The 14,539-nt window shown below is 39.9% G+C and overlaps 28 non-coding genes across 28 annotated transcripts; all 28 read right to left on the bottom strand.

Annotated features, from left to right (window-relative positions):
• Window positions 1–41: 41 nt before the first annotated feature.
• On the bottom strand, window positions 42–160 carry LOC137920526 (5S ribosomal RNA). The gene has a single exon (XR_011106792.1). It is a non-coding gene; the product is annotated as a 5S ribosomal RNA (ribosomal RNA).
• Window positions 161–2,060: 1,900 nt separating this feature from the next.
• Window positions 2,061–2,179, bottom strand: LOC137920525 (5S ribosomal RNA). The gene has a single exon (XR_011106791.1). It is a non-coding gene; the product is annotated as a 5S ribosomal RNA (ribosomal RNA).
• Window positions 2,180–2,333: 154 nt separating this feature from the next.
• On the bottom strand, window positions 2,334–2,452 carry LOC137920524 (5S ribosomal RNA). The gene has a single exon (XR_011106790.1). It is a non-coding gene; the product is annotated as a 5S ribosomal RNA (ribosomal RNA).
• A 154-nt stretch (window positions 2,453–2,606) lies between these two features.
• LOC137920564 (5S ribosomal RNA) lies at window positions 2,607–2,725 on the bottom strand. The gene has a single exon (XR_011106829.1). It is a non-coding gene; the product is annotated as a 5S ribosomal RNA (ribosomal RNA).
• A 154-nt stretch (window positions 2,726–2,879) lies between these two features.
• Window positions 2,880–2,998, bottom strand: LOC137920523 (5S ribosomal RNA). The gene has a single exon (XR_011106789.1). It is a non-coding gene; the product is annotated as a 5S ribosomal RNA (ribosomal RNA).
• A 153-nt stretch (window positions 2,999–3,151) lies between these two features.
• On the bottom strand, window positions 3,152–3,270 carry LOC137920522 (5S ribosomal RNA). The gene has a single exon (XR_011106788.1). It is a non-coding gene; the product is annotated as a 5S ribosomal RNA (ribosomal RNA).
• Window positions 3,271–3,424: 154 nt separating this feature from the next.
• On the bottom strand, window positions 3,425–3,543 carry LOC137920521 (5S ribosomal RNA). Its single transcript, XR_011106787.1, has one exon. It is a non-coding gene; the product is annotated as a 5S ribosomal RNA (ribosomal RNA).
• A 1,900-nt stretch (window positions 3,544–5,443) lies between these two features.
• LOC137920520 (5S ribosomal RNA) lies at window positions 5,444–5,562 on the bottom strand. Its single transcript, XR_011106786.1, has one exon. It is a non-coding gene; the product is annotated as a 5S ribosomal RNA (ribosomal RNA).
• Window positions 5,563–5,716: 154 nt separating this feature from the next.
• On the bottom strand, window positions 5,717–5,835 carry LOC137920519 (5S ribosomal RNA). The gene has a single exon (XR_011106785.1). It is a non-coding gene; the product is annotated as a 5S ribosomal RNA (ribosomal RNA).
• Window positions 5,836–5,989: 154 nt separating this feature from the next.
• On the bottom strand, window positions 5,990–6,108 carry LOC137920709 (5S ribosomal RNA). Its single transcript, XR_011106967.1, has one exon. It is a non-coding gene; the product is annotated as a 5S ribosomal RNA (ribosomal RNA).
• Window positions 6,109–6,262: 154 nt separating this feature from the next.
• Window positions 6,263–6,381, bottom strand: LOC137920518 (5S ribosomal RNA). Its single transcript, XR_011106784.1, has one exon. It is a non-coding gene; the product is annotated as a 5S ribosomal RNA (ribosomal RNA).
• Window positions 6,382–6,534: 153 nt separating this feature from the next.
• Window positions 6,535–6,653, bottom strand: LOC137920516 (5S ribosomal RNA). Its single transcript, XR_011106782.1, has one exon. It is a non-coding gene; the product is annotated as a 5S ribosomal RNA (ribosomal RNA).
• Window positions 6,654–6,807: 154 nt separating this feature from the next.
• Window positions 6,808–6,926, bottom strand: LOC137920515 (5S ribosomal RNA). The gene has a single exon (XR_011106781.1). It is a non-coding gene; the product is annotated as a 5S ribosomal RNA (ribosomal RNA).
• Window positions 6,927–8,826: 1,900 nt separating this feature from the next.
• On the bottom strand, window positions 8,827–8,945 carry LOC137920514 (5S ribosomal RNA). Its single transcript, XR_011106780.1, has one exon. It is a non-coding gene; the product is annotated as a 5S ribosomal RNA (ribosomal RNA).
• Window positions 8,946–9,099: 154 nt separating this feature from the next.
• Window positions 9,100–9,218, bottom strand: LOC137920513 (5S ribosomal RNA). Its single transcript, XR_011106779.1, has one exon. It is a non-coding gene; the product is annotated as a 5S ribosomal RNA (ribosomal RNA).
• A 154-nt stretch (window positions 9,219–9,372) lies between these two features.
• Window positions 9,373–9,491, bottom strand: LOC137920512 (5S ribosomal RNA). The gene has a single exon (XR_011106778.1). It is a non-coding gene; the product is annotated as a 5S ribosomal RNA (ribosomal RNA).
• A 154-nt stretch (window positions 9,492–9,645) lies between these two features.
• On the bottom strand, window positions 9,646–9,764 carry LOC137920511 (5S ribosomal RNA). The gene has a single exon (XR_011106777.1). It is a non-coding gene; the product is annotated as a 5S ribosomal RNA (ribosomal RNA).
• A 154-nt stretch (window positions 9,765–9,918) lies between these two features.
• On the bottom strand, window positions 9,919–10,037 carry LOC137920510 (5S ribosomal RNA). The gene has a single exon (XR_011106776.1). It is a non-coding gene; the product is annotated as a 5S ribosomal RNA (ribosomal RNA).
• Window positions 10,038–10,191: 154 nt separating this feature from the next.
• LOC137920509 (5S ribosomal RNA) lies at window positions 10,192–10,310 on the bottom strand. Its single transcript, XR_011106775.1, has one exon. It is a non-coding gene; the product is annotated as a 5S ribosomal RNA (ribosomal RNA).
• A 154-nt stretch (window positions 10,311–10,464) lies between these two features.
• LOC137920507 (5S ribosomal RNA) lies at window positions 10,465–10,583 on the bottom strand. Its single transcript, XR_011106774.1, has one exon. It is a non-coding gene; the product is annotated as a 5S ribosomal RNA (ribosomal RNA).
• Window positions 10,584–10,737: 154 nt separating this feature from the next.
• Window positions 10,738–10,856, bottom strand: LOC137920506 (5S ribosomal RNA). Its single transcript, XR_011106773.1, has one exon. It is a non-coding gene; the product is annotated as a 5S ribosomal RNA (ribosomal RNA).
• A 154-nt stretch (window positions 10,857–11,010) lies between these two features.
• Window positions 11,011–11,129, bottom strand: LOC137920504 (5S ribosomal RNA). Its single transcript, XR_011106771.1, has one exon. It is a non-coding gene; the product is annotated as a 5S ribosomal RNA (ribosomal RNA).
• A 154-nt stretch (window positions 11,130–11,283) lies between these two features.
• Window positions 11,284–11,402, bottom strand: LOC137920650 (5S ribosomal RNA). Its single transcript, XR_011106910.1, has one exon. It is a non-coding gene; the product is annotated as a 5S ribosomal RNA (ribosomal RNA).
• Window positions 11,403–11,556: 154 nt separating this feature from the next.
• On the bottom strand, window positions 11,557–11,675 carry LOC137920503 (5S ribosomal RNA). The gene has a single exon (XR_011106770.1). It is a non-coding gene; the product is annotated as a 5S ribosomal RNA (ribosomal RNA).
• Window positions 11,676–11,828: 153 nt separating this feature from the next.
• LOC137920502 (5S ribosomal RNA) lies at window positions 11,829–11,947 on the bottom strand. Its single transcript, XR_011106769.1, has one exon. It is a non-coding gene; the product is annotated as a 5S ribosomal RNA (ribosomal RNA).
• A 154-nt stretch (window positions 11,948–12,101) lies between these two features.
• Window positions 12,102–12,220, bottom strand: LOC137920648 (5S ribosomal RNA). The gene has a single exon (XR_011106909.1). It is a non-coding gene; the product is annotated as a 5S ribosomal RNA (ribosomal RNA).
• A 153-nt stretch (window positions 12,221–12,373) lies between these two features.
• On the bottom strand, window positions 12,374–12,492 carry LOC137920501 (5S ribosomal RNA). Its single transcript, XR_011106768.1, has one exon. It is a non-coding gene; the product is annotated as a 5S ribosomal RNA (ribosomal RNA).
• A 154-nt stretch (window positions 12,493–12,646) lies between these two features.
• LOC137920500 (5S ribosomal RNA) lies at window positions 12,647–12,765 on the bottom strand. Its single transcript, XR_011106767.1, has one exon. It is a non-coding gene; the product is annotated as a 5S ribosomal RNA (ribosomal RNA).
• Between the last annotated feature and the right edge of the window lie 1,774 nt (window positions 12,766–14,539).

Raw genomic sequence — 14,539 nt, 5'->3', positions numbered from 1 at the left:
GGAGCGCTAAAAAGGAACCGCCGAAAGAAAAACGCCAAAAAAGCCAACATCACGCGGTGTTCCCAGGCGGTCACCCATCCAAGTACTGACCGCGCCCGACGTTGCTTAACTTCGGTGATCGGACGAGAACCGGTGTATTCAACGTGGTATGGACGTTGGCGACCGTTCGTCTTCGATGCGCAAACACCATCTTGGTGATCTTCGAAACCGAATCCTAATTCTCTGTTATGTCTTTGTTATTTTCTTCAATATTTTTTTTTCAACGTCCACACTAAATAGATAAATCGGCGGAAATTGCATTACATAATAATGGCTACTGCTTGGTCTCAGAGATCTTTCCTTGTGAAGATTTGTACTTCATCGTCCACTCACATACAATACTTACCAGTGTATCGTATGTGCCTTTCGTTGTATAACAAATTTGAAAACTAAGTCGACATCTTCAGTATTTCCTTTGCGAAGTTAAACAATGTTTGTTACTATAATACATACTATGCCGCATGTACACGTCATAACAATGAACACATTCATAACACAGCTTTACACAAGTAGAGCCCTTTGCTACGTGCGAGCGTCATCGTGAAACTGGTACGCGCTCTACCAGCCTTATTCTTAGTTTTTAAGTTCACAGATTCTTCCGCTCCGTGAACTCAGCTCCGATGAAGCTGTCTTCGAGCTAAGAGCAATAACATCAACATAGAATAAGCATACAATGCAGTTTCATTTTTATTTTCAAGCCGTTACTATTGTTCAATTAAACTTATTATTATCTACAAAAGGTTTGGAATATATTTTGGTTGTAAGAGAGTGATCGACACATATATATATAATACGCCAATACCTCACCTTGCGTCGTAGTTAGGTTCCAAAAAAACACGACGCAAATTGAAACGCCGCAAAGTGAATTAAGATTTTCTATAGCAAACCACATAAAGATCGAAGATAGGTTCCAGGGTCACGAAAATACTACTTTTTAAAAAGAAAATTGAACAAAGTGAACATTTAAAAAACAAAAATAACATAACTCTGCCAATTAAATAAATTGTAATAATATTTACCTTTTTGATAACCAGAAACAACGCGTAAAAATTTATATTAATTTATTATTCTCTTTTAAAATAAGCACAACACACTACTTAATTAAAACTGAACTTTTAAAATTAGCAAAACAAAGTGAAAATAAAACTGTATTCAAATTGCGTTGATTTTTGGTTAGAAAGAGAATCCCCGAGTTTTGATGGCGTAATGCAATTAAAAACAAAAGTGTTGCCATCTTTTAAAAAATAAAATTAAATTAAATTAAAAAAAAACGACGCAAAGCGAAGTATTGGTGTACTCTTCAGCTTTAATAAAAGTTCTTTTCGCATCGAGTAGGCAACCTGCCCACGTTTTTTTCTTTTGTATTTATCTACGTTAAACTCGATATTATGTATAACTAGCTGATCCCGAAAATGTTGTTTTGCAAAAAAAATATTTTTAATTTTCAATTTAATAATAAGGGTTGATCGTAGAGGGGTAAAAATTTAGGGTTGTATGGTATTTATTTGGCGAAGAAGAGCGCCATCTACAGGGAAAATATTGAAATGGCAGAGTAACGACAGCGGACTCATCTAAATGCTACGAGATGGCAGTGTGATCGGCCTGAAAAAATCACCTTTTGTTACTAGAAAATAAAAACACAAAATATTAATAATTTGAATTGTTATCATAAAAAATAACCTGAACGCAATTGAAAACAATAAATAGTCAAGTAAGAAAGCGATCCTTCTTAAAGGTTTTTCCATGTATAAAGTATGATTAAGAAAATTGGTTACAGTATTTTAAAAAGATTTTGAAGGTGAAATCAACTTGGGTTTTATTTTGTGCTATAATAGTTCACATCGTGAACAAAAAAGGAGTCGTGTATCAAAATATTACAAAATTAGGCTAAGTATAAGACAGTAAAGAGCGCCAGTTTTAACAACGATAAAAATTGACGAATGACATGCAAAACAAAAGTTTATGAATTGAGAATATTGGAGCGCTAAAAGAGGGAACCGCTGAAAGAAAAACGCTAAAAAAGCCAACATCACGCGGTGTTCCCAGGCGGTCACCCATCCAAGTACTGACCGCGCCCGACGTTGCTTAACTTCGGTGATCGGACGAGAACCGGTGTATTCAACGTGGTATGGACGTTGGCGACAGATGGTCTTCGAAACGCAAACGCGAGAGGCGGCATCGGAGAGAAATCTTCATTTTTTTGTTAATAATCTCCTATGAAAAATGGATAAAAGTTTACGGATTGAGAATATTGGAGCGCTAAAAAGGAACCGCCGAAAGAAAAACGCCAAAAAAGCCAACATCACGCGGTGTTCCCAGGCGGTCACCCATCCAAGTACTGACCGCGCCCGACGTTGCTTAACTTCGGTGATCGGACGAGAACCGGTGTATTCAACGTGGTATGGACGTTGGCGACTGATGGTCTTCGAAACGCAAACGCAAGAGGCGACATCGGAGAGAAATCTTCATTTTTTTGTTAATAATCTCCTTTGAAAAATGGACAAAAGTTTATGGATTGAGAATACAGGAGCGCTAAAAAGGAACCGCCGAAAGAAAAACGCCAAAAAAGCCAACATCACGCGGTGTTCCCAGGCGGTCACCCATCCAAGTACTGACCGCGCCCGACGTTGCTTAACTTCGGTGATCAGACGAGAACCGGTGTATTCAACGTGGTATGGACGTTGGCGACAGATGGTCTTCGAAACGCAAACGCGAGAGGCGACATCGGAGAGAAATCTTCATTTTTTTATTAATAATCTCCTTTGAAAAATGGACAAAAGTTTATGGATTGAGAATACAGGAGCGCTAAAAAGGAACCGCCGAAAGAAAAACGCCAAAAAAGCCAACATCACGCGGTGTTCCCAGGCGGTCACCCATCCAAGTACTGACCGCGCCCGACGTTGCTTAACTTCGGTGATCGGACGAGAACCGGTGTATTCAACGTGGTATGGACGTTGGCGACAGATGGTCTTCGAAACGCAAACGCGAGAGGCGACATCGGAGAGAAATCTTCATTTTTTTATTAATAATCTCCTTTGAAAAATGGATAAAAGTTTATGGATTGAGAATACAGGAGCGCTAAAAAGGAACCGCCGAAAAAAAACGCCAAAAAAGCCAACATCACGCGGTGTTCCCAGGCGGTCACCCATCCAAGTACTGACCGCGCCCGACGTTGCTTAACTTCGGTGATCGGACGAGAACCGGTGTATTCAACGTGGTATGGACGTTGGCGACTGATGGTCTTCGAAACGCAAACGCGAGAGGCGACATCGGAGAGAAATCTTCATTTTTTTGTTAAAAATCTCCTATGAAAAATGGATAAAAGTTTACGGATTGAGAATATTGGAGCGCTAAAAAGGAACCGCCGAAAGAAAAACGCCAAAAAAGCCAACATCACGCGGTGTTCCCAGGCGGTCACCCATCCAAGTACTGACCGCGCCCGACGTTGCTTAACTTCGGTGATCGGACGAGAACCGGTGTATTCAACGTGGTATGGACGTTGGCGACCGTTCGTCTTCGATGCGCAAACACCATCTTGGTGATCTTCGAAACCGAATCCTAATTCTCTGTTATGTCTTTGTTATTTTCTTCAATATTTTTTTTTCAACGTCCACACTAAATAGATAAATCGGCGGAAATTGCATTACATAATAATGGCTACTGCTTGGTCTCAGAGATCTTTCCTTGTGAAGATTTGTACTTCATCGTCCACTCACATACAATACTTACCAGTGTATCGTATGTGCCTTTCGTTGTATAACAAATTTGAAAACTAAGTCGACATCTTCAGTATTTCCTTTGCGAAGTTAAACAATGTTTGTTACTATAATACATACTATGCCGCATGTACACGTCATAACAATGAACACATTCATAACACAGCTTTACACAAGTAGAGCCCTTTGCTACGTGCGAGCGTCATCGTGAAACTGGTACGCGCTCTACCAGCCTTATTCTTAGTTTTTAAGTTCACAGATTCTTCCGCTCCGTGAACTCAGCTCCGATGAAGCTGTCTTCGAGCTAAGAGCAATAACATCAACATAGAATAAGCATACAATGCAGTTTCATTTTTATTTTCAAGCCGTTACTATTGTTCAATTAAACTTATTATTATCTACAAAAGGTTTGGAATATATTTTGGTTGTAAGAGAGTGATCGACACATATATATATAATACGCCAATACCTCACCTTGCGTCGTAGTTAGGTTCCAAAAAAACACGACGCAAATTGAAACGCCGCAAAGTGAATTAAGATTTTCTATAGCAAACCACATAAAGATCGAAGATAGGTTCCAGGGTCACGAAAATACTACTTTTTAAAAAGAAAATTGAACAAAGTGAACATTTAAAAAACAAAAATAACATAACTCTGCCAATTAAATAAATTGTAATAATATTTACCTTTTTGATAACCAGAAACAACGCGTAAAAATTTATATTAATTTATTATTCTCTTTTAAAATAAGCACAACACACTACTTAATTAAAACTGAACTTTTAAAATTAGCAAAACAAAGTGAAAATAAAACTGTATTCAAATTGCGTTGATTTTTGGTTAGAAAGAGAATCCCCGAGTTTTGATGGCGTAATGCAATTAAAAACAAAAGTGTTGCCATCTTTTAAAAAATAAAATTAAATTAAATTAAAAAAAAACGACGCAAAGCGAAGTATTGGTGTACTCTTCAGCTTTAATAAAAGTTCTTTTCGCATCGAGTAGGCAACCTGCCCACGTTTTTTTCTTTTGTATTTATCTACGTTAAACTCGATATTATGTATAACTAGCTGATCCCGAAAATGTTGTTTTGCAAAAAAAATATTTTTAATTTTCAATTTAATAATAAGGGTTGATCGTAGAGGGGTAAAAATTTAGGGTTGTATGGTATTTATTTGGCGAAGAAGAGCGCCATCTACAGGGAAAATATTGAAATGGCAGAGTAACGACAGCGGACTCATCTAAATGCTACGAGATGGCAGTGTGATCGGCCTGAAAAAATCACCTTTTGTTACTAGAAAATAAAAACACAAAATATTAATAATTTGAATTGTTATCATAAAAAATAACCTGAACGCAATTGAAAACAATAAATAGTCAAGTAAGAAAGCGATCCTTCTTAAAGGTTTTTCCATGTATAAAGTATGATTAAGAAAATTGGTTACAGTATTTTAAAAAGATTTTGAAGGTGAAATCAACTTGGGTTTTATTTTGTGCTATAATAGTTCACATCGTGAACAAAAAAGGAGTCGTGTATCAAAATATTACAAAATTAGGCTAAGTATAAGACAGTAAAGAGCGCCAGTTTTAACAACGATAAAAATTGACGAATGACATGCAAAACAAAAGTTTATGAATTGAGAATATTGGAGCGCTAAAAGAGGGAACCGCTGAAAGAAAAACGCTAAAAAAGCCAACATCACGCGGTGTTCCCAGGCGGTCACCCATCCAAGTACTGACCGCGCCCGACGTTGCTTAACTTCGGTGATCGGACGAGAACCGGTGTATTCAACGTGGTATGGACGTTGGCGACAGATGGTCTTCGAAACGCAAACGCGAGAGGCGGCATCGGAGAGAAATCTTCATTTTTTTGTTAATAATCTCCTATGAAAAATGGATAAAAGTTTACGGATTGAGAATATTGGAGCGCTAAAAAGGAACCGCCGAAAGAAAAACGCCAAAAAAGCCAACATCACGCGGTGTTCCCAGGCGGTCACCCATCCAAGTACTGACCGCGCCCGACGTTGCTTAACTTCGGTGATCGGACGAGAACCGGTGTATTCAACGTGGTATGGACGTTGGCGACTGATGGTCTTCGAAACGCAAACGCAAGAGGCGACATCGGAGAGAAATCTTCATTTTTTTGTTAATAATCTCCTTTGAAAAATGGACAAAAGTTTATGGATTGAGAATACAGGAGCGCTAAAAAGGAACCGCCGAAAGAAAAACGCCAAAAAAGCCAACATCACGCGGTGTTCCCAGGCGGTCACCCATCCAAGTACTGACCGCGCCCGACGTTGCTTAACTTCCGTGATCAGACGAGAACCGGTGTATTCAACGTGGTATGGACGTTGGCGACAGATGGTCTTCGAAACGCAAACGCGAGAGGCGACATCGGAGAGAAATCTTCATTTTTTTATTAATAATCTCCTTTGAAAAATGGACAAAAGTTTATGGATTGAGAATACAGGAGCGCTAAAAAGGAACCGCCGAAAGAAAAACGCCAAAAAAGCCAACATCACGCGGTGTTCCCAGGCGGTCACCCATCCAAGTACTGACCGCGCCCGACGTTGCTTAACTTCGGTGATCGGACGAGAACCGGTGTATTCAACGTGGTATGGACGTTGGCGACAGATGGTCTTCGAAACGCAAACGCGAGAGGCGACATCGGAGAGAAATCTTCATTTTTTTATTAATAATCTCCTTTGAAAAATGGATAAAAGTTTATGGATTGAGAATACAGGAGCGCTAAAAAGGAACCGCCGAAAAAAAACGCCAAAAAAGCCAACATCACGCGGTGTTCCCAGGCGGTCACCCATCCAAGTACTGACCGCGCCCGACGTTGCTTAACTTCGGTGATCGGACGAGAACCGGTGTATTCAACGTGGTATGGACGTTGGCGACTGATGGTCTTCGAAACGCAAACGCGAGAGGCGACATCGGAGAGAAATCTTCATTTTTTTGTTAATAATCTCCTATGAAAAATGGATAAAAGTTTACGGATTGAGAATATTGGAGCGCTAAAAAGGAACCGCCGAAAGAAAAACGCCAAAAAAGCCAACATCACGCGGTGTTCCCAGGCGGTCACCCATCCAAGTACTGACCGCGCCCGACGTTGCTTAACTTCGGTGATCGGACGAGAACCGGTGTATTCAACGTGGTATGGACGTTGGCGACCGTTCGTCTTCGATGCGCAAACACCATCTTGGTGATCTTCGAAACCGAATCCTAATTCTCTGTTATGTCTTTGTTATTTTCTTCAATATTTTTTTTTCAACGTCCACACTAAATAGATAAATCGGCGGAAATTGCATTACATAATAATGGCTACTGCTTGGTCTCAGAGATCTTTCCTTGTGAAGATTTGTACTTCATCGTCCACTCACATACAATACTTACCAGTGTATCGTATGTGCCTTTCGTTGTATAACAAATTTGAAAACTAAGTCGACATCTTCAGTATTTCCTTTGCGAAGTTAAACAATGTTTGTTACTATAATACATACTATGCCGCATGTACACGTCATAACAATGAACACATTCATAACACAGCTTTACACAAGTAGAGCCCTTTGCTACGTGCGAGCGTCATCGTGAAACTGGTACGCGCTCTACCAGCCTTATTCTTAGTTTTTAAGTTCACAGATTCTTCCGCTCCGTGAACTCAGCTCCGATGAAGCTGTCTTCGAGCTAAGAGCAATAACATCAACATAGAATAAGCATACAATGCAGTTTCATTTTTATTTTCAAGCCGTTACTATTGTTCAATTAAACTTATTATTATCTACAAAAGGTTTGGAATATATTTTGGTTGTAAGAGAGTGATCGACACATATATATATAATACGCCAATACCTCACCTTGCGTCGTAGTTAGGTTCCAAAAAAACACGACGCAAATTGAAACGCCGCAAAGTGAATTAAGATTTTCTATAGCAAACCACATAAAGATCGAAGATAGGTTCCAGGGTCACGAAAATACTACTTTTTAAAAAGAAAATTGAACAAAGTGAACATTTAAAAAACAAAAATAACATAACTCTGCCAATTAAATAAATTGTAATAATATTTACCTTTTTGATAACCAGAAACAACGCGTAAAAATTTATATTAATTTATTATTCTCTTTTAAAATAAGCACAACACACTACTTAATTAAAACTGAACTTTTAAAATTAGCAAAACAAAGTGAAAATAAAACTGTATTCAAATTGCGTTGATTTTTGGTTAGAAAGAGAATCCCCGAGTTTTGATGGCGTAATGCAATTAAAAACAAAAGTGTTGCCATCTTTTAAAAAATAAAATTAAATTAAATTAAAAAAAAACGACGCAAAGCGAAGTATTGGTGTACTCTTCAGCTTTAATAAAAGTTCTTTTCGCATCGAGTAGGCAACCTGCCCACGTTTTTTTCTTTTGTATTTATCTACGTTAAACTCGATATTATGTATAACTAGCTGATCCCGAAAATGTTGTTTTGCAAAAAAAATATTTTTAATTTTCAATTTAATAATAAGGGTTGATCGTAGAGGGGTAAAAATTTAGGGTTGTATGGTATTTATTTGGCGAAGAAGAGCGCCATCTACAGGGAAAATATTGAAATGGCAGAGTAACGACAGCGGACTCATCTAAATGCTACGAGATGGCAGTGTGATCGGCCTGAAAAAATCACCTTTTGTTACTAGAAAATAAAAACACAAAATATTAATAATTTGAATTGTTATCATAAAAAATAACCTGAACGCAATTGAAAACAATAAATAGTCAAGTAAGAAAGCGATCCTTCTTAAAGGTTTTTCCATGTATAAAGTATGATTAAGAAAATTGGTTACAGTATTTTAAAAAGATTTTGAAGGTGAAATCAACTTGGGTTTTATTTTGTGCTATAATAGTTCACATCGTGAACAAAAAAGGAGTCGTGTATCAAAATATTACAAAATTAGGCTAAGTATAAGACAGTAAAGAGCGCCAGTTTTAACAACGATAAAAATTAACGAATGACATGCAAAACAAAAGTTTATGAATTGAGAATATTGGAGCGCTAAAAGAGGGAACCGCTGAAAGAAAAACGCTAAAAAAGCCAACATCACGCGGTGTTCCCAGGCGGTCACCCATCCAAGTACTGACCGCGCCCGACGTTGCTTAACTTCGGTGATCGGACGAGAACCGGTGTATTCAACGTGGTATGGACGTTGGCGACAGATGGTCTTCGAAACGCAAACGCGAGAGGCGGCATCGGAGAGAAATCTTCATTTTTTTGTTAATAATCTCCTATGAAAAATGGATAAAAGTTTACGGATTGAGAATATTGGAGCGCTAAAAAGGAACCGCCGAAAGAAAAACGCCAAAAAAGCCAACATCACGCGGTGTTCCCAGGCGGTCACCCATCCAAGTACTGACCGCGCCCGACGTTGCTTAACTTCGGTGATCGGACGAGAACCGGTGTATTCAACGTGGTATGGACGTTGGCGACTGATGGTCTTCGAAACGCAAACGCGAGAGGCGACATCGGAGAGAAATCTTCATTTTTTTGTTAATAATCTCCTATGAAAAATGGATAAAAGTTTACGGATTGAGAATGTTGGAGCGCTAAAAAGGAACCGCCGAAAGAAAAACGCCAAAAAAGCCAACATCACGCGGTGTTCCCAGGCGGTCACCCATCCAAGTACTGACCGCGCCCGACGTTGCTTAACTTCGGTGATCGGACGAGAACCGGTGTATTCAACGTGGTATGGACGTTGGCGACTGATGGTCTTCGAAACGCAAACGCGAGAGGCGACATCGGAGAGAAATCTTCATTTTTTTGTTAATAATCTCCTATGAAAAATGGATAAAAGTTTACGGATTGAGAATATTGGAGCGCTAAAAAGGAACCGCCGAAAGAAAAACGCCAAAAAAGCCAACATCACGCGGTGTTCCCAGGCGGTCACCCATCCAAGTACTGACCGCGCCCGACGTTGCTTAACTTCGGTGATCGGACGAGAACCGGTGTATTCAACGTGGTATGGACGTTGGCGACTGATGGTCTTCGAAACGCAAACGCGAGAGGCGACATCGGAGAGAAATCTTCATTTTTTTGTTAATAATCTCCTATGAAAAATGGATAAAAGTTTACGGATTGAGAATATTGGAGCGCTAAAAAGGAACCGCCGAAAGAAAAACGCCAAAAAAGCCAACATCACGCGGTGTTCCCAGGCGGTCACCCATCCAAGTACTGACCGCGCCCGACGTTGCTTAACTTCGGTGATCGGACGAGAACCGGTGTATTCAACGTGGTATGGACGTTGGCGACTGATGGTCTTCGAAACGCAAACGCGAGAGGCGACATCGGAGAGAAATCTTCATTTTTTTGTTAATTATCTCCTATGAAAAATGGATAAAAGTTTACGGATTGAGAATATTGGAGCGCTAAAAAGGAACCGCCGAAAGAAAAACGCCAAAAAAGCCAACATCACGCGGTGTTCCCAGGCGGTCACCCATCCAAGTACTGACCGCGCCCGACGTTGCTTAACTTCGGTGATCGGACGAGAACCGGTGTATTCAACGTGGTATGGACGTTGGCGACTGATGGTCTTCGAAACGCAAACGCGAGAGGCGACATCGGAGAGAAATCTTCATTTTTTTGTTAATAATCTCCTATGAAAAATGGATAAAAGTTTACGGATTGAGAATATTGGAGCGCTAAAAAGGAACCGCCGAAAGAAAAACGCCAAAAAAGCCAACATCACGCGGTGTTCCCAGGCGGTCACCCATCCAAGTACTGACCGCGCCCGACGTTGCTTAACTTCGGTGATCGGACGAGAACCGGTGTATTCAACGTGGTATGGACGTTGGCGACTGATGGTCTTCGAAACGCAAACGCGAGAGGCGACATCGGAGAGAAATCTTCATTTTTTTGTTAATAATCTCCTATGAAAAATGGATAAAAGTTTACGGATTGAGAATATTGGAGCGCTAAAAAGGAACCGCCGAAAGAAAAACGCCAAAAAAGCCAACATCACGCGGTGTTCCCAGGCGGTCACCCATCCAAGTACTGACCGCGCCCGACGTTGCTTAACTTCGGTGATCGGACGAGAACCGGTGTATTCAACGTGGTATGGACGTTGGCGACTGATGGTCTTCGAAACGCAAACGCGAGAGGCGACATCGGAGAGAAATCTTCATTTTTTTGTTAATTATCTCCTATGAAAAATGGATAAAAGTTTACGGATTGAGAATATTGGAGCGCTAAAAAGGAACCGCCGAAAGAAAAACGCCAAAAAAGCCAACATCACGCGGTGTTCCCAGGCGGTCACCCATCCAAGTACTGACCGCGCCCGACGTTGCTTAACTTCGGTGATCGGACGAGAACCGGTGTATTCAACGTGGTATGGACGTTGGCGACTGATGGTCTTCGAAACGCAAACGCGAGAGGCGACATCGGAGAGAAATCTTCATTTTTTTGTTAATTATCTCCTATGAAAAATGGATAAAAGTTTACGGATTGAGAATATTGGAGCGCTAAAAAGGAACCGCCGAAAGAAAAACGCCAAAAAAGCCAACATCACGCAGTGTTCCCAGGCGGTCACCCATCCAAGTACTGACCGCGCCCGACGTTGCTTAACTTCGGTGATCGGACGAGAACCGGTGTATTCAACGTGGTATGGACGTTGGCGACTAATGGTCTTCGAAACGCAAACGCGAGAGGCGACATCGAAGAGAAATCTTCATTTTTTTGTTAATAATCTCCTATGAAAAATGGATAAAAGTTTACGGATTGAGAATATTGGAGTGCTAAAAAGGAACCGCCGAAAGAAAAACGCCAAAAAAGCCAACATCACGCGGTGTTCCCAGGCGGTCACCCATCCAAGTACTGACCGCGCCCGACGTTGCTTAACTTCGGTGATCGGACGAGAACCGGTGTATTCAACGTGGTATGGACGTTGGCGACTGATGGTCTTCGAAACGTAAACGCGAGAGGCGACATCGGAGAGAAATCTTCATTTTTTTGGTAATAATCTCCTATAAAAATGGATAAAACTTTATGGATTGAGAATGTTGGAGCGCTAAAAGGGAACCGCCGAAAGAAAAACGCCAAAAAAGCCAACATCACGCGGTGTTCCCAGGCGGTCACCCATCCAAGTACTGACCGCGCCCGACGTTGCTTAACTTCGGTGATCGGACGAGAACCGGTGTATTCAACGTGGTATGGACGTTGGCGACTGATGGTCTTCGAAACGCAAACGCGAGAGGCGACATCGGAGAGAAATCTTCATTTTTTTGTTAATTATCTCCTATGAAAAATGGATAAAAGTTTACGGATTGAGAATATTGGAGCGCTAAAAAGGAACCGCCGAAAGAAAAACGCCAAAAAAGCCAACATCACGCAGTGTTCCCAGGCGGTCACCCATCCAAGTACTGACCGCGCCCGACGTTGCTTAACTTCGGTGATCGGACGAGAACCGGTGTATTCAACGTGGTATGGACGTTGGCGACAGATGGTCTTCGAAACGCAAACGCGAGAGGCGACATCGGAGAGAAATCTTCATTTTTTTATTAATAATCTCCTTTGAAAAATGGATAAAAGTTTATGGATTGAGAATACAGGAGCGCTAAAAAGGAACCGCCGAAAAAAAACGCCAAAAAAGCCAACATCACGCGGTGTTCCCAGGCGGTCACCCATCCAAGTACTGACCGCGCCCGACGTTGCTTAACTTCGGTGATCGGACGAGAACCGGTGTATTCAACGTGGTATGGACGTTGGCGACTGATGGTCTTCGAAACGCAAACGCGAGAGGCGACATCGGAGAGAAATCTTCATTTTTTTGTTAAAAATCTCCTATGAAAAATGGATAAAAGTTTACGGATTGAGAATATTGGAGCGCTAAAAAGGAACCGCCGAAAGAAAAACGCCAAAAAAGCCAACATCACGCGGTGTTCCCAGGCGGTCACCCATCCAAGTACTGACCGCGCCCGACGTTGCTTAACTTCGGTGATCGGACGAGAACCGGTGTATTCAACGTGGTATGGACGTTGGCGACCGTTCGTCTTCGATGCGCAAACACCATCTTGGTGATCTTCGAAACCGAATCCTAATTCTCTGTTATGTCTTTGTTATTTTCTTCAATATTTTTTTTTCAACGTCCACACTAAATAGATAAATCGGCGGAAATTGCATTACATAATAATGGCTACTGCTTGGTCTCAGAGATCTTTCCTTGTGAAGATTTGTACTTCATCGTCCACTCACATACAATACTTACCAGTGTATCGTATGTGCCTTTCGTTGTATAACAAATTTGAAAACTAAGTCGACATCTTCAGTATTTCCTTTGCGAAGTTAAACAATGTTTGTTACTATAATACATACTATGCCGCATGTACACGTCATAACAATGAACACATTCATAACACAGCTTTACACAAGTAGAGCCCTTTGCTACGTGCGAGCGTCATCGTGAAACTGGTACGCGCTCTACCAGCCTTATTCTTAGTTTTTAAGTTCACAGATTCTTCCGCTCCGTGAACTCAGCTCCGATGAAGCTGTCTTCGAGCTAAGAGCAATAACATCAACATAGAATAAGCATACAATGCAGTTTCATTTTTATTTTCAAGCCGTTACTATTGTTCAATTAAACTTATTATTATCTACAAAAGGTTTGGAATATATTTTGGTTGTAAGAGAGTGATCGACACATATATATATAATACGCCAATACCTCACCTTGCGTCGTAGTTAGGTTCCAAAAAAACACGACGCAAATTGAAACGCCGCAAAGTGAATTAAGATTTTCTATAGCAAACCACATAAAGATCGAAGATAGGTTCCAGGGTCACGAAAATACTACTTTTTAAAAAGAAAATTGAACAAAGTGAACATTTAAAAAACAAAAATAACATAACTCTGCCAATTAAATAAATTGTAATAATATTTACCTTTTTGATAACCAGAAACAACGCGTAAAAATTTATATTAATTTATTATTCTCTTTTAAAATAAGCACAACACACTACTTAATTAAAACTGAACTTTTAAAATTAGCAAAACAAAGTGAAAATAAAACTGTATTCAAATTGCGTTGATTTTTGGTTAGAAAGAGAATCCCCGAGTTTTGATGGCGTAATGCAATTAAAAACAAAAGTGTTGCCATCTTTTAAAAAATAAAATTAAATTAAATTAAAAAAAAACGACGCAAAGCGAAGTATTGGTGTACTCTTCAGCTTTAATAAAAGTTCTTTTCGCATCGAGTAGGCAACCTGCCCACGTTTTTTTCTTTTGTATTTATCTACGTTAAACTCGATATTATGTATAACTAGCTGATCCCGAAAATGTTGTTTTGCAAAAAAAATATTTTTAATTTTCAATTTAATAATAAGGGTTGATCGTAGAGGGGTAAAAATTTAGGGTTGTATGGTATTTATTTGGCGAAGAAGAGCGCCATCTACAGGGAAAATATTGAAATGGCAGAGTAACGACAGCGGACTCATCTAAATGCTACGAGATGGCAGTGTGATCGGCCTGAAAAAATCACCTTTTGTTACTAGAAAATAAAAACACAAAATATTAATAATTTGAATTGTTATCATAAAAAATAACCTGAACGCAATTGAAAACAATAAATAGTCAAGTAAGAAAGCGATCCTTCTTAAAGGTTTTTCCATGTATAAAGTATGATTAAGAAAATTGGTTACAGTATTTTAAAAAGATTTTGAAGGTGAAATCAACTTGGGTTTTATTTTGTGCTATAATAGTTCACATCGTGAACAAAAAAGGAGTCGTGTATCAAAATATTACAAAATTAGGCTAAGTAT

This window comes from Battus philenor, unplaced genomic scaffold (genome assembly GCF_028537555.1).
Source record: "Battus philenor isolate CCGP_79_NKW_IND1 unplaced genomic scaffold, ilBatPhil1.0.hap1 SCAF_18, whole genome shotgun sequence".
Lineage (NCBI taxonomy): Eukaryota > Metazoa > Arthropoda > Insecta > Lepidoptera > Papilionidae > Battus > Battus philenor.
This window is presented reverse-complemented; position numbering and strand designations above follow the sequence as displayed.